This window comes from Euprymna scolopes, chromosome 9 (genome assembly GCF_053919585.1).
Source record: "Euprymna scolopes isolate OS-2025 chromosome 9, ASM5391958v1, whole genome shotgun sequence".
Lineage (NCBI taxonomy): Eukaryota > Metazoa > Mollusca > Cephalopoda > Sepiida > Sepiolidae > Euprymna > Euprymna scolopes.
This window is the reverse complement of record NC_136490.1, coordinates 32,731,928-32,750,061: the sequence shown is the minus strand read 5'-3', so window position 1 is coordinate 32,750,061 and position 18,134 is coordinate 32,731,928. Positions and strand designations below refer to the sequence as shown.

General features: G+C 35.7%; 1 protein-coding gene across 4 annotated transcripts in view; it reads left to right on the top strand.

Annotated features, from left to right (window-relative positions):
• LOC145284483 (nonsense-mediated mRNA decay factor SMG5-like) overlaps nucleotides 1-18,134 on the top strand; it is a 1,021,751-nt gene that overhangs the window by 34,556 nt on the left and 969,061 nt on the right. The gene's annotated exons all lie outside the window — the stretch shown is intronic.

The following is an 18,134-nucleotide window of genomic DNA, read 5'->3' as shown; positions in this document are numbered from 1 at the left end:
CGGCACAGCAGAGTTTTCTTTGCTCCTTCCAGACACATAATCCTAACATGTGTGTACCTGTTCCCAGCTGTTTTGGGGCCTTACTGTTCAGATCGAACTGCTCCAAATGTTCTTTCACATGGACCGCAAAACGCATGCTCTCATTCACAAAAGTATCGTCAATATAAGGAGAGGTAGATAATTCATGATGAGGCAAACCTTCTGTTTATGTTTTTGTTGAAAGACCATAAAAGGGGATTAAATCCTGTGGGAGTCCGATTGCTTCTTCTGGGTACGAAAGTAGCTAGCTGTTATTTATTCACAGTTGTAGTTCCCGATTGTACTCCTCTTGAATTTGTATAGGGGCTGATATTTTGCAAGTCTCTTTTTTTCAAATTTAATTAGGGGTCAGCCCATTTTCAGAATGCAGTCTACATCCGAGTAGTCTTGTTGTACCCTGCATTGAAGTCAGGTTTGTTAATGGTAATAGCAACACAATTTGGTTGATTGCACTTCAGAAATATCACCTCTCTGGCACCAATTGCAGTTACCTTCCTCAAACTGCTTGATTGCAGCTTGCCCAAGCAATAAATCAGATTCTAGTAGATTTTCATCTGCAACCAACTTGCGTACTAGATTATGTTTGTATCCTGTGTCCTACAGTTTTATGTGGTATTCCAGTTATGCGGTAATGCACCATTTACAAGAATTTTGGGGATGAGATTGGTGCTGAGTTCTCATCCCATTGTCAGTTTCTTGGACAACGTTGAGCAATGTGCTCCAGACATTGGCATCAATAGCATCAGTGTTTTTCATGTTTTTTCACACGCACCTCTAAATGCCTTGGCTCAGAAGTCAATTACTTGCCCTATGATTGGGTCCATCACATTTGTAACATTTCAAGGCACATCTGTTTGTTTGTGTATGTATGTGTACGCCCGTGCAGCTACTACTAGCAATACCACACCATTTTTTTCTTTACATCAGATAAACTCAAATCAAGCATTACTGAAAAGAGCATAAAAAACAAAGAAATATTATCTTTAGTTTTTAAAACTGGTTCATTAGAACTGGAGTTATGACCATTCAAAGTATCAAAAAATGCATGGTTCACTGGACATTTTGTCTTAAGTCAGTCCTATTCAAATGCATATATAAGCTTGTGACTGAAAATGGTAGGAAATTTGCACAATTTACAGACTACCCCATCTTTAAAAAGATGTATTTCCAAACCTTTTTAAGGCATTATGATGAAATTTTGAACACCTATGAAGGTTCAGTTGACTGTATTTACGATCATCTCACTTGGTAACTTACGGATTAATTAGCATACTAATTAGCATACTTCAGTTTCATTTTAACAATGTAGTAGAAACCTCATAAAACAGCTAAGAAAAAATGGTAGGTAAAGCTTTATCATCATATGAAGTATTATTCTGATGGACATTATCATTTGTCATTATCACATTATGAAAAATCCAAGATAGCCAGCACGACACGATTCAAAGAAATTATTAACAAAATATGGCTTGTAGCATATCAATTGAAAGAATTTTTCTACAGATTACAATTATGTTTTCAAGTACATGAAACTAATCAGGATAATTAAGTTTCATTTTGACAGCTTAAAGTTTTGTGACAATGAGTGGGTGAGTTTCTACCACTATTTCGTATAATTTTTTATTTTTATTGTTGAGACTTAAAGACTTCAAGAGACATTGCAGCCATTTTTTCTTTTCATGTAACGCTCGACGCTACTTGTTTTCATGTAACGCTCGACGCTACTTGTTTTCATGTAACGCTCGACGCTACTTGTTTTCATGTAATGCTCGACGCTACTTGTTTTCATGTAACGCTCGACGCTACTTGTTTTCATGTGACGCTCGACACTACTTGTTTTCATGTGACGCTCGGCACTACTTGTTTTCATGTAACGCTCGATACTACTTGTTTTTCAAACAGAATAAACATTTACAACACCAAAAATTTATCGAAGTAGGAAGAAGAGTAAATTATCTTGCCTGTGGTAACATTTATTTGTTATATCTGTTTTTTAATCACTTCTTCATACCTCTGTTGATTATAAAGCAAACCCAATAAGAGTTATCATAGGCAAGATAAGTTATTCTTTTACTTAATTGGACAAATGGTTTGTGTGTTTTTTACTTAAATAAAAAGAAGTGGTGTTAAGTGAAGCTGTTTAAATTAAAATTAAACAAAAGCAATTTTTTTTAACAAAATAAAACAAAATTACAGTCCTACCTTTTGTAATACTATTTTCAGATTAAATTCAAGTTTTATGATATTCTTTTTTTATTAAATTGTTAGGTGAAAATACAGAATAGTTACAAAACGCTCTCCTCTCGCCATATTAAGAATTATTTTCTTAATAATGTTAGTATATTATAATTATAATTTTTTTTTTATTAAATTGTTAGGTGAAAGTTCAAAATAGTTGCAAAACACCTTTTTATCCACATGTTAAGAATAAGTTTCTAAATAAAGTGTTTCTGAAGTTTGGGGGACAGTTTTAGAATTGCAAATCCTTCCCACCTCACTTAAAAATTTACCAAAATTCAGGAAATCAACTAATTCTAATGAAATTTTTAGTATTTATTAATTAACAGTGACAGAACATAATATAAATATGTATAAAAATGATAACATATATCTTCATCTTATTTGAATTAAACATTCGTATCCCGTTTAAATGAGTTTTGCACTTATTTTCTTATACAAATAAACTTTCTATTCAAATTTGTTTGAATTTAATAATTTTAGTAGAAAAATGTGCCTTGTCCAGCGCTAAACGGTATGTCGTTTGGTTTTACTACTACTACTACTACTACTACTACAGCGTGCTCTGTAATTCAAATGCAGTTCTTCAAGATGGTATGAATTCTTATCCCATTGTAAGTTTCTCTGACAAGCATTTCAGAGGACACTCAGGCAATTCAGTGAGAAATGCACTGTAGGCACAAATCTGACATGCCACCAAACAAAACTGCAAGTCTACATAGTTTTGCCAAGAATACATCAGCCTTTTCACCTGGCTGAAGGCAGAGTGCTGCAAATTGATTCCATGTGGTTGAAATTGGATTATGTGAGACTGAAACTGGCATTAGCTCAATTGCTTCTTTAGCTGATTTCTTCGGCTATTCTAACTTCACATCCAAACTTGACTCTCAAGATCGCCATAGACATGGAATATGTGCCTACATTATGGACAGCTTCCCCTGTGGCAGGGACATCTCCAAACATTTCTAAATATGCTTTAGAGTAGCACTTACAACACAGCATTTTATTTGCTTTCTACCGTTTCCATAATGATGGAGTCACTATTTTCTTTTATAGTATCGCTAACTAAATTGATGATACCTTGTCTACTCATCCCAACATTCATGTCTGGAGATTTCAATGTTCACAGTGTTGAATGGCTAGTCCACTCAAACAAAACAGATGACAAAGGGAGATTTTGTCATAATTTCTTCCTTGCTTATGACCTAACATGACCTATGACTTAACATAGATTGTTAATAAGCCTACTCAATGCCAATGGACAATTTGCAAGTCTTTTAGATCATTTTCTAACATGTCCTGAACTGTGTTCATCCTCAGTTTTGTAAGGATCTTATGATCGTTTGATTATCTTAATAAAGATAAAAACAAATAACAAAACCCCAAATATCCCTCGCCATCGAACAATAAAATTGCCTTCGGAACTGCCAAAGGATTATAGAAAACGTGAGAAACATATGCCCAGTTCATCTTGGTGAGTAACAAAAAGGGTCCTGAACAGATGAGTGTCGTCTATTTCAACCATCATCAACAGGCCTGAAGTGATTTTGTCAGCATCTGATAAAGCCAAACTCTTTGCCAAGAACTGCATCAAATTCAACCCTATACGATCAGGACCACCTATTTCTTGAATTTCCTACCAAGACCCAAAATAATCTGTCAGATATCCACATATCTATCACAGATTTTTTTATTTTTATTTTTGATTTAGGGGGAATTCTGGATAAGAATCACCTTGAATTTTTATGATGAAAGATAGATGGAGAAAGGTTGTTCAACAAAATGGTTCATATTTGGTTGATTAAATATTTAATGGCATATATATATATTTTTTTTTTTAACTTTTCATTTCCTTTAAAATTCAGTACAAACTTTTCAGATGATCTGATAGAAAAGTTTTAGCTAAGAAAGCTAACAATAATTTGTAAAAGAAAACATGTAAAAACAATGATAGAACAGCTGTATAAATCTTACGAGATTTTTTTTCGATGATGTTCAAGCAGTTTAGAGAGATTGATTGATTGTCTCTATTTGTATACGATTGCTTTTTTTTTTTTTCTGTGTGGAAAAAATACACACCCTTAAATGTATTCTGGATAGAAACAAAAACATCTGTATTATTTGGATTCTCCACACCACTGTTCTGATTTTTAATGTTATTTTCACAATGCTCTGGTTAATTTAACCGCCAACCTTCTTCAGGTATATTTTGTCGAACTCAGAAATCTGCACAGAATTTCAACAGAACTCTTTATCTAATCTACAGTTTTGGCATCCATGGTTGGCTAGAAGTCCTAATATAAACTGTGTCAATCGCTTTATTGCAGATAAGTAAAATATCAATATTTCACTAAATATATGTCACAAAAAAAATTAAAATTGTATCATGAAACGACTGCTTTAAGGTTAGTTATTTCCCAAAATTTTATTCAAATTCATGCAATATTCACAAAGTTATGACATTTTATTCTTTATCAAGGAATTTCCACTATCCATTGCTTTATTTCAGTTCTTTTAAAATGGTGTTCTACGGCAAAAAAATTATGTCTAATCATGAAAACTTTATTTTTATTATATTTTTCTGTCAAAGAATAATAAACAGAAGCACATCCTAGGTGCTAAGCCTCAAATAAATTAATTATTTACCAGCATATCCACCATTTTTTTTAAATAACTTCAAACAACTTTTTGTCCACTGAGAAAGTCAATTGTTTGATCTGAAAAGAAGTTCTGGCTTTGGCGACATCAACTATTTTCTTCCACAGGGCATCTTTTGAAGTAAACTGCTAATAAACCCCTCTTTTCAATACTGACCAGAGATGTTCAATGGGGTTAAGATCTGGAGAACACTGTGACCAGATCATGAGGGTTTCTCCAACAAAGCCCATAGATTCAAGGAAGGCTGCAGTCGCCCTAGCAGAATTGGATGGTGCATTATCGCGCATAAAAATCATCTAAAAGCAACGTGACAATGGTAGGTCATCTAGCCATGGTGACAAATGATTATCTAAAAAGGTTGTGTACGCATTGCTGGTAAGCTTTACACCCTCTGGCACTTGGAATGGTCCAACCAACGTATCCCCAATAATTCTCACCCAAAACATGATGCCTCCACCTCCTTGTTGACGATGAACTATAAAGAGTCTGTTTAGGTTCCAAACTTTGGCCCATCTATCTAGATCATCAAGAGTAGCATGGGCCTCATCTGTAAATAGGACATGTTTTAAATTCACTTTCATGTAATTCTGTGCGCAAGCCATTCATTTTTCTCTGTTTGCTCAATGGAGGCCTTTGAATAGTTATGATGTTCCTTGCCATCTCATTCGACACGTTGCATTGGAGCAATTCCAGCTCTTGCAAAAATGGAAGCACTGGTGTTGTTTGGGTTTTGGTTGATTTCCCTATGAATTTTCTTAATATCACAATCTGAAAAGTTTCTTCTGGTGCCCTTATCCTTTCTGGATTTGATGTTAGGGTTGTTCACAAATGAAGCCAAGGTTCTTGGATCCCTTTCCAGCTCTGTGGCTAAATCTTTGATGAACAATCCTTCTGAGAGTCCAGCAACAATCCTTTGTTTTTTGATAACCTTCAATCACCCATTTTTTGATATATTGTAAGAGATCTGCAATAAAACAATGAACAGTATAAATTTATTAATAAGCAATAAAATGCCTTAACTTCATGAATATTGCATAGATTTGAATAAAATTGAGAAATAACTAACCTTCAAGCAGTCCTTTGACGATACAATTAAAATTTTTTTTACATATATTTAGTGAAATATTGATATTTTACTAATCTATAATAAAACGATTGACACAGTTTATACTCGTGTGTGTGTTTCTGTAATGTATGTGTGTAGATAATTGGTTGTCATCCAGTGGAATGTGATGTGTATATGAGTGTATATACGTGCCAATGGAAGGAAAAAGAAATTTAATAGTTATGCGTTAAAGTTGGACTATTTTAGTAGATACGTTGTGAATTTCTAGGGCAATTGCTCTTGACATATCAAAGGACTTTGATAGGGTACCGCATAAAGGTCTACTTCATAAGCTATCCAACTACGATATAGCTGGAAATGTTTTCTCCATTATTAAATAATTTCTGTCGGATAGGTTTATAAGAGTAGTAGTTGATGGGCAGAAATCAGAAGCTCATGGCCTTAATGCTGGAGTTACTCAGGGGTCTATCCTGGGGCCAACTCTCTTCCTGATCTACATCAATGATCTTTCAAATAACATCCTAAGATCATTCATAGACATTTATGCTGACGACATTACCATCTATGGCAACACATCAAAGGCCATAAATGACCAAGTTCTCTCTGACTCTCTCTCCTCTAATCTTGAGCACGTGGTATAATGGGGAAAGTGGGGGCTGGTTACTTTTAATTTATCTAAAACTAAGCTCCTATCTTTACATCATCACTGCTCTGATCCCTATCTGGCATCAGTTGAAAAGAATGGCTCTTGTCTCGGGAAGGCTCCATGTTTTGACAAGCTTCTGGGCTTGACCGTTATTCCTGATCTGAAATGGAACATATACATAAAATCCGTGGCCAAGTTCACTGGAAAAATGGTGGCATCTTTCTACCGCTCCAGTAGATAGCTCACTCCTGATACAATTCTCTATCTATATAAAAGCCAGGTACTTACAATGATAGAGTACTGTTGCCACATCTGGGCAGGAGCTGCTAGAAGCAGCTTATCTTGCCTTGACAAAGTTCAAAATAGACTTCAAAGCCTAGTGGGGGATGCCCTTTTCTCTTCCCTCCAACTGATTTCCCATAAAAGAGATGTTGCGAGCCTGTCTCTGCTTTATCATTATTTTCATGACAAGTGCTTGTTTGAGTTTCAATCTATGGTCCCTCGTTTACAAACTTTCACAAAAAGCACTCTGTTGCATACTGTCTTATTAAGTGTTCTTATTTGATGACGACTTATGTATTTGTCGTTGTTCATGTTAGTAAGAGTCTTAGTGTGTTCATGTGTGTGATCATGTGAGATGCTAGATATTATATATATTCATTGTGAGTGTTCGTATTGTTGAGATATAGAGACAGGTCTTATATATAACGAGACAGGCAGGTACAGATTACTACAGGAGAACCTAACATGTAATTCAATGAGAGGAGGTTTATGAATATCTTGATAGATAGGCCGAGAGTGCGTTTGACATTTACGTTGACAGTTGTACATATATACAAACACATTACCTTTATCGTTGAAAATTTAACTCGAAGATGCACTTATAAAAACACATGATGATACGTTTATTTCTTCAACCGGTCGAACATGATTCTGTATTTCAGGGATTCAAAGTTGTTTACATGGTTACCTCTAAAACCTCTTGCTTCCTAGAGGGTGCCCTGACTCTAACTGAGAATCGGTCTGAACCTCTCTGCTTCTTCCCACTGACTGATCTGATTCTCTTTTAACTAACTTCAAACTCTTTCCTATATTGAGAAATCACCCGTATGTCTGGTCAACGTGACCACAACTCACGTGTTTCAAACATGCGCGATTTGCACGTTTTGAAACCATTTCTGACGACCAAGAAATTTTCCATTCTCTTTGTTGTTTTACAAAGGAATTTAACCTACTTGTCTAATTCTGTAACGCATATTTTATTATGCATTCTTTCTAAAAATGTGAATAGTTTCCAGCCAAATTTGTATTTATTAAATATTTTAACAGAATCAACAATTTAACTAGACATTCCATTTAAACTTATTGTTCTTTAAAACTTATCTACAGGGTTCAATCCTTGTTTTATCTGATATCATTTTCATTTAACTAATTCTTTTATTTTTAACTTACATGAAAAGGGGACAGCCCCTTTTCATGTAACACACATCTAGCTGAAACCACTATCAATAATTTCCCGCACTCTTTATCTGTGCCTAAACCTAAACATAGATTCCATTAACAAAGAACTGCACACCTGTGGAACTCTCTTCCATTTGACTGCTTTTCAGCTGACTACAATTTGATTGTCTTCAAGTTCAATGTAAACAAGTTCTTGGTGAACCATTCCCCTAAGTAATCCAATTTACAAAATTTCCACTCCTTACAATTATTATGCTATAGTCCCATTGACTAATGTACACCCATTAAATCTTATCCTCGAGTGACCTCTGTGAGCTGTATCAAGCTAAGACAATCCTTTGTAGTTATGCATTGAAGATGGATGCTTTCAGCAGGTAAGTTATGAATTTGTGATATTTATTTATGGTACATTACAATGATTTTTTGAAAAATCTTGCTATATACAGAGCAAAAGACCTAACAGCCAGCTGTGGTTCTCTTCAGAATGTGCTGCTGCCATTGTGTACAGAAATCACTTTTTCCATTGCTTCCAACATAATAGATGTACTGAGACTAAAGCTGCTTCAGGACTACCAGGAACCACTGTAAAAGTGTAATAAAGAATGCAAGAGAGGTGTATGCTTAGTCAAGTCCAAAGTAGCTGAGCAGCGGCTTGGTTCCCACCAGTTTTGGTAAATAGTAAACAGATTCCTGAACAGAAGTGCTTGCTCTATCCCAACCATCATCAATTGACCTGAGGCAATCTCGTCAACATTGGACAAAGCCAAAATTTTTGCCAAGAACTTTGCAGCTAATTCTATTCTGTAATCAAGGCCGCCAACTCCCTGTATTTCCTCCTGTATCTGAAAACATGCTATGTGACATACAAATATCTGTGTGTGATGTTGCCAAGCTAATCAAAAACGTTGATTCCAGTAAAGCAACTGACCCTGACAGTATTCCAATTATAGCGCTGAAAAGCTTCAACCAAACTAGCTCCTATACTTACAAAGCTGTTTAAGCGTTTTCTTAAAGAGAATTGCTTCCAAACACCCTGGAAAACCTCATTAGTATGCCCTGTATTTAAAAATTCAGGTGATCGGTCATCTCCCTCTCAGTACAGACCAATAAGTCTCCTGTGCATCATGAGTAAGTTGCTGGAATCTGTTAAATAGAGAAGTAGTCAACCACCTCAGCAAAAATAACCTCCTTAGTGATTTTGGTTTCCATTCTGCTAGATCTACAGTAGATGTGCTAATGGTTATATCTCATAAGATTAGCGAATCTCTCAACGGAGGCTTCCTTTTTAGGGCATTTGCTCTTGACATATCAAAAGCCTTTGATAGGGTATGGCATAAAGGCCTACTCCACAAGATCTCCAGCTACAGTATAGCTGGAAATGTCTTAATTATTAAATCATTTCTCTCTTATAGATTCATAAGAGTAGTGGCTTATGAGCAGAAATCAGAAGCTCACAGTATTAATACTGGAGTCCCTCAGGGATCCATCTTGGGCCCAACTTTCTTCCTAATCTACATCAATGATCTTCTAAATAACATCCTAAGATCATTCATAGACGTTTATGCTGACGACACTACCATCTATGGCAACACATCAAAGGCTGTAAATGACTAAGTTCTCTCTGACTCTCTCTCTCTTTTCTGATCTTGAGCACGCGGTATAATGGGGAAGTGGTGGCTGGTTACTTTTAATGCATCTAAAACCAAGCTCCTATTTTTACATCATCACTACTCTGATATCCATCTGGCATCAATTGAAATGAATGGCTCTCATCTTGGGGAGGCTTCATGTTTTGACAAGCTTCTGGGCTTGACCTTAACTCCTGATCTGAAATGGAACACATACATAAAATCCATTGCCAAGTTCCCTGAAAAAATGGTAGGATCCTTCTACCACTATACCTCACTCCTGATGCAATTCTCCACTTGTATAAGAGACAAGTATGCCCAAGGATGGAGTACTGTTGCCACATCTGGGCAGGTGCTGCTAGAAGCAGCTTATCTTGCCTTGACAGAGTTCAAAATAGACTTCAAAGCCTAGTGGGGAATGCCCTTTTCTCTTCTCTGCAACGTCTTTCACATAAAAGAGACGTTGCGAGCCTGTCTCTGCTTTATCGTTATTTTTATGACAAGTGCTTGTCTGAGTTCCAATCTATGGTCTCTCCTTGACAAATTTTCACAAAAAGCACTCGTCTAGTTGAAACCACTATCAATAATTTCCTGCACTCTCTATCGGTGCCTAAACCTGAACATAGATTCCATTAACAAAGCTTCTTTTTTAGAACTGCACGCCTGGAGAACTCTTCCGTTTGCCTGCTTTCCAACTGACTGCAATATGGTTGTCTTCAAGTCCAACATAAATAAGTTCTTGATGAGCTGTCCCCTTAAGTAATTCAATTTACAAAAGAAAAAAAATTTGTTTTACACTAGTTCAGATATGAAAATTCAAAATCAAGGAAGCCAAAGTAAGTACACAATGTTGCATCAGTTATCACACAGAGGCATAAAAATTCATATTAAGCTTTGAAATTTTTTTTTTTTCTCCACAGTTTTTGACCACCTCTCTGAGTTTGTAGATGCGGAGTCCACCATATAAAAATAATAAAAACAAAATTCATATTTTATTTTTAATTTAATTACTAATGATGTTTGGCAGTATTTTTTCTGATAAAAGTGTCTTATTTAATTTTTAAATGTTTTTCAGAACCCTTTAACTATTACCAAGTAAATTTATGCAAAGTTTCATTGATTTTTTTTTTTTTTAAATAAAATTAACTTTGTATTTAGATTTTTGTTTTATTGCTTCTTTGAAAAAATAATTTCATTTTATCATTAGTACCAGCAATGAAAAATTAAATTTAAAAAAAAAATGTTAAGGAAACGTTTTTGGAATTTGAATCTTCCAGTTTCAATACTGATTCTGATATCTCCAAAAGTTCTGATTTTTTTCTGATACCAAGTCCAGTTAATCTATTCGTCTATTCAAATAGATGAACGATTCATTAAATTGGAACCATCATTACACCAATTATTAATTATTCCCCAAGTTTCTGTTTCTTTAGAGTATTTTTAATGATGCTCAGGTGGCATTAATATTTTATTTAGAATTTTAATGAAAAAATTAATTTCTCCTGAGCAACTATATATATATATATATATATATATATATATATATATATATATATATATATATATATATATGTTAGAAGAATGCCTGCCCCAGAATGGGTAAAAATAATTCCCTAAATAGAACTGCAAATCGGTTTGATACCACTTTCATGTCCTTATGAAAATTAAAATTTAAGATATAATGATACTAAACCTTATGTCTAGAATCGTTATCTCAATTTTTATTAATGTATGAACATTTTGTGAACGAAATACCAAGGTAGTTTTATGACAATTATTTCAAATGTGCTTATACAACCCTCCCTCCCACTTTCTACATTTTTGCCGAGGAAGTAATATATTTTCTATATTTGTTGAAAATGTAATTTTAAAAAAGATTATTTTAACTAAGTTTGTTCTCGGAGATCAAAAAGACCTACCCTCTTCTGGAGCTAAAACTTGCTTATAAATCAGGTTTTATTTCCAAATCTTTCCCATTTTTCAAACCTTGATTAACTATAAAGCAATAGAGAATAACAATATTCTCCATCACTATTGTAGTATATTTTCTGATGCTTGATCTTTTCTGTGCTCTGTAAATGAAGAAGAAAATCCTTCTAGACTGAGTACATTTTGTCTTGATCCAGAATGCTCCTTTTTGAGATGTATTTTGCCTACATTAAGAACTAATCGTGCATCTAACTTTGTTCTCGCATGGGGAAACTAGCCAATAGAAACCATTTAACTGTTACAGTTTGATTTTTTTTTTTTAATCTTATGATATTTGCTTTGTTTTGCTGATAAACCAGTATATTAGAATTTGTGATTAGGAAAATATTAGCAGGGAGATCTGATGTTGCTTGGGATTGAATGAGTATTAATGCTTTGTACTTCATTATGCTCAAAACACCATATTACTTCCTTTGTTTTTATTAACCCGTTATAGAGAGTAGCAAATGGGACCTTAGGTTAACTTTTAACAGCTTTGTAACTCCCACTTCCCTTATTTTGTCCTCGCATTCTATTAAGTGATATTTCTGATAATGGGAGAAGAATTGCTGCTTTCAGGGTTAAATATAATATATATATATATATATATATATAAAGCTGAATGTCTGTGTGTGTGTGTGTGGTCACAAATAGGCTTCTATATGGTTGACTATTTTAAAAAACTGATTGCATATAATGATAGAAGATGTATCGAGATACAGGAATGGGTATGTTTGATCTGGCAGAACGTTGGTTCATTAAAATTGTGGGGTCTGAATTCGCGCATGGTCCACAAAGTATGGAAATAAAAAATTAAAAAAAAAACGTTTACAAGTGTTTTTGATATAGATATACATAAGAATACTTTGATAAGTATGTTTCAACTTAAATAGGGATGGTATAATAAAATTGTGTGGTCTGCGTTCGTGCCTGGCCTCCATAGAATGGAAATAGGCACAAACTTTAATAAAGACTTTTCATATCTATCTGCGTAAGTATACTTTGATAATTATGTTTCAGTTTGAAGAAATATGGTATAATAAAACTATGGGGTGTTCGTTCGTACCTGACCTCCATAGAATGTAAATATGCCACAAAGTTTAACAAGGTTTTTTTAATATAGATCCACAGAATATTGTGATAAGTGTTTCAGTGTGAACAGGTATGGTATAATAAATTATGGGGTTTATCTATTTTATTTTTACTTTCATGTTTTGCTTTGGTTTTGATACCCCCAAACTCGAAGCTGTCTCTTTACAACCCTTCCTTTTCATAACCTATCATACTTTCATAAATCAGAGTCCATTTTCTGTAGGCTGTTTTTGAACCCAGTCAACGATGGGTAGTTTTGCTAGTATATATATATACACACTTATTGTTGACTGAAGTTTTTTTTTAGACAGTGTCTTTGTCTGGTCTGGAACGATTTCCATTAAAAAATATTCATCTTGGAAAATTCTTTAAATTAATATCCTAAATTTCTAGTTCAATTTTCATCAAAATAGGACAGATTTGAAATTTTAAGAAAGTTCAACCCTCCTAGATCTGTTCGGTTAGGAGGGCGTTTATATTCAGGACCACTTTTTTTTTTTTTATTACATTTTCACCTCAAACAAGGCAAATTGCCACTTTGGTGTAGGGGGCTACTATCAGGGGCAACAACTACTGGGATACTATGTAGGGATTTGGGCAGCAAGATGTTGGTTCACGTTACACTTGAACTTCTGCACGTCAGTACTGTTGGGGAAGCAGGGACCTGGAATGGAATTCCAGAGTCTAGCGGTTCTGGGGAAGAAACTATTGGAGTAAAAAGATCTTTTACATCTAGGGATCTCTCCAGTGTGAGGGTGGGATTTAGCAGCCTGTCTGGTTTGTCAAGGGTGCTCACGTCGTGGGGCCACAAGTGATTGCAGTTCGTCAGAGCATTCACCACTAAAATACTTGTAGAAGAGGCAGAGGGATGCAACATTTCGTCGATGGAACAGAGGCTGAAGCTTAGATGCCAGTTCAGGGCCTATCAGATTTGCGACTCTCTTTTGAATCTTGTCAAGGAGCGAGAGACTAGTAGCAGATGCACCAGCCCAAATATGACAGCAATACTCCATACATGGGCAAATGGTGGCCTTATAGAGGTACAGGATACTTTCGGGTGTTAGTAGTTGTCTAGCACGGTAGAGAGAGCCCACCTTTCTTGCAGCGGCCCTGGCAATGCCTTCAATGTCTTTATCAGAAAATGTGATACATATGATTTAAATTTAATAAAAAGTTGAGTTTTGTATGTACGTAGATTTTTTTTTGTATAATATATACAATATATATACAAAATGTAATGTTGTCTACTATGTAAGTAAAGGTTTAGGGTTTTTTTTTGTTTTTTTTTAATATGTATTTTTTTTGTTTTTTACAATATGAAAAAAGTTAAAAGTAAACGTATTGGATTTCTTTCAGTTCTTAATAAAATACTCTCATCTAGAAACAATACAAGTTAATCAATATTTATTATGGAGCTGATTTTTAAACGATTAATTAAAAAATATTTATTCCTTTGTAATTAATGTCAATAATTCTTTTATTTTTAGACCAAATTCTTTGCAGCATTGCTTTAGACGACTCAGCATTTCTTGTTAATCAATTCTACGATCATGATCAATATTTACTTTCTTTTCCAATAATGTTTGTTATTAATAGACATCGATATTCCAAATAAGTTATCGAAGAATCCATGATTTTTTTTTTTATCGATACTAATTTCTATCAATTTGAAATTAATTTCTTGGTGTTTCTGTAGTATTAGTCACAATTGAAAATTGTCATTATCTCATCTTATGTCTCATGGTTTGGATGACTGCTTGGAGCCTCAAAGATGATCTGGTAACCAGCTTTTTCCAACTCTTTCTGCCTTCCTGAGCCTGCTAGTCAGTGCCAGCACCCATCTTAAAAATAAAAAAATTAAAAAAATTATTCACTCATACAAAGGTAGCCCTCTTTGATTAGAACAAAAATATTTTGGGGAAGAAAGGGTGCTGTTTTACAATTTGTCATTGTTCTGAGGGAGACAACTCTTTTACTAGGAGATTCGTTCATTTTTTTTTTCATCTCATAATTTAGGATGCTGATAATGCTGTCAGTAAGTTTACACAAACGGTTTATAAAAGAACACTTTTATGGTTTTATGCCCCCCCCCCCAATGTAAATAGAATGTTTGTGAAATATTAAACGGTTCTTCTGCTCGGTTAATTTTGGCACATTACTTATGGAAAAACGGTTAGTTAAACTGCAGAACCTGTTAAAAACTATACAAGTTCTATAATTGAATATCCCCCTCTACAAAAAAAAAAAAAAATCAATGAAAAATATAAAAGTTTGTTTTTGTAAACCACTCGTGTAAACCTACTGACAGCATATTAACGTCCTAAATTATGAGATGAAAAAAAAAATGAATGAATCTCTTAGTAGAGAGTTGTTGCACTCAGAACAATGACAAATTGTAAAACAGCGCCGAAAAAAGGTACTTATGCAGTATGGAACACAAATGAAAATTGCATTCCATGTAAAAATTCTTGGATGTACTTACTTATCATGCAAAAATAAGCATCCTCACCAAAAATAAGTATAAATTATTGAATGAAAGTTTGAACAGAAATAAAAATAAGTTTTTGTATTTTACCGATCTGCCATCTTTTCTTTTTTTTTTTTTTTTTTTACAAGGTAATCACCACTTATCAAGGCCCGGAAGCCACTCGGGGATAAGAATATTTGCATATTGGAGATTTGATAAAGTGTCTTACTTTAGGGGGCGGTTCATCAGGAATTTATTTATGTTGGACTTGAAGACATCCAGGTTGTAGTCAGGTGGGAAACAACAAGATTTTGGCACAGATAAAGAGTGGGGAAAATTTTTGACAGTGGTTTCAGCTAGACGAGTGTTTATCGTGAAAGATTGGCGAGGGGGAGGGGAACAGAGATTGGAGCTCAGACGAGTACTTGCCATGGTAGTAACGATAAAAAAGACAGGCTCGCAACGTCTCTCCTGTGGGAGAGAGGATGCAGGGAAGAGAAAAGGGCATCCCCCATTAAACCACGAAGCCTATTTTGTACTCTGTCAAGGCAGGATAGGCTATTTTTAGCAGCTCCTGCCCAGATGTGGCAACAGTACTCCATCCTTGGACATACTTGGCTTTCATATAGATAGAGAATTGCATCAGTAGTGAGATATCTTCTGGAGCGGTAGAAGGATCCTACCATTTTCCCAGCGACCTTGGCAACTGACTTGATGTACGTGTTCCATTTCAGGTCAGGAGTAAAGGTCAAGCCCAGAAGCTTATCAAAACATGGGGACTCCCCTAGACGAGAGCCATCCATTTCAATTGATGCCAGATGGGGATCAGAGCGTTGATGATGTAAAGATAGAAGCTTGGTTTTAGATGCATTAAAAGTAACCAGCCACCTCTTCCCCCACTGTACCACACGCTCAAGATCAGAGGAGAGAGAATCAGAGAGAACTTTGTCATTTACAGCCTTTGATGTGTTGCCATAGATGGTCGTGTCATCAGCATAGATGTCAACGAATGATTTAAGCATGTGTTTTGGGAGATCATTGATGTATATCAGGAAGAGAGTTGGGCCCAGGATGGACCGCTGAGGGACTCCAGCATTATTATTGACGGCCTCTGATTTCTGCCTATCAACCACTACTCTTATGAACCTATCGAAGAGAAATTTAATGATTGAGAAAAATTTCCAGTTATACTGTAGCTGGAAATCTTGTGAAGTAGACCCCTATGCCATACCTTATCGAAGGCCTTTGATATGTCAAGAGATTCACTAATCCTATGAGATATAACAGTTAGCACATCTGCGGTAGATCTGGCAGAACGGAAACCATATTGCATGTCACTAAGAAGGTTATTTCTGCTGAGGTGGTTGACTACTTCTCTATTTAATATAGATTCCAGCAGCTTACTCATGGCACACAGGAGACTTATTGGTCTGTACTGAGAGGGAGATGATATTCTCCAGGGTGTTGGGAAGCACTTCTCTTTAAGGCAACGCTTAAAGAGTTTTGTAAGTATGGGGGCAAGTTCTGGTTGAAGCTTTTTCAGCACAATGATTGGAACGCCGTCAGGGCCAGTCGCTTTACTGGAATCAAGGTTCTTGATTAGCTTGGCGATCTCACGCACAGTATATTGCAGAGCGTGTTTTCTGTTGTAGGTGGAAATACGGGGAGTTGATGCCCTTCGTCGCATAGGGTAGAATTAGCTGCAAAGTTCTTGGCAAATAGTTTGGCCTTGTCTGATGCTGACGAGATGACCTCAAGTCCATTGATGATGGTTGGGATAGAACGCACGCTTCTGTTCAGGATCCTGTTTTCTATTTGCCAAAACTGGTGGGAACCAAGCCGCTGCTCAGCTACTTTGGATTTAACAGACTGAGCATATAGATCTCTTGCATTTTTTATTACTCTTTTGCAGTGGTTGCTGGCAGTCCTGAAAGCAGCTTTAGTCTCAGTATCTCAGCATCTATTATGTTGGTAGCTATGGTAGCTATGGCAGCAGCACATTCTGGGGAGAACCATGGCTGGCTGTTAGGTTTTTGTTGGAATTTTTTGGATGGTATGAATCGGTCTATGCCTACAATTAGCCATTCGGTCAGGTCTGATACTATGGAGGACACATCCTTTTTACGGAAGCCATCCCAGTCAGCCATAGAGTATCGATATACAGTACGGTGGAGAGGTACATCTGAAGACTTATTGCATTTCGTTTTTATCTTAACTGATACAACCGAGTGGTCGGAAGATCCCAGAGGAGACAGAACGGAACTTGAACATAGCTCAGGGGAAGTTGTGAGAAAAAGGTCTAGAAGGCTAGCATACTGACTGGAAGTATCGGGCACTCTGGTGAGTTCGTGAACAATCTGGGTCAGATCATAGGCAATGACAAAATCATAACAGAACCTTCCCTCATCATCTGTCTTGTTAGAGTGGGTCAGCCATTCCACATTGTGGACATTGAAGTCACCACAAATGTGAATGTTAGCTGAAGGGTGAGCAGACAGGAGGTGGTCAATTTTCTCAGATATGCTCTTAAAGATAGTAACTCTGCTGTTGTGGGGCCGATAGAGAGCAAATATAAATGCAGTGGTGTAAGCAAGTGCAACCCGGAAGGACATATAAGGTAAATTAGGGTTTTCACTGGAGATATCCCTACCACATGGAAAGCCATCTTTAATGTAGGCACATATTCCATGTCCATGGCGATCTTGGGGATCAGATTTAGATGTTAAGTTAGAGTATCTTTTAGTTATGAATTCGTCAAGGGAAGTGGTCGGCCTTATGCCAGTTTTGCTTAGGAAGAATATTATTATTTGGTTAAATGACAGACTGACTTATCTTCCATGCTTTCTACTCTTATCAATGGAGGATTGGTAA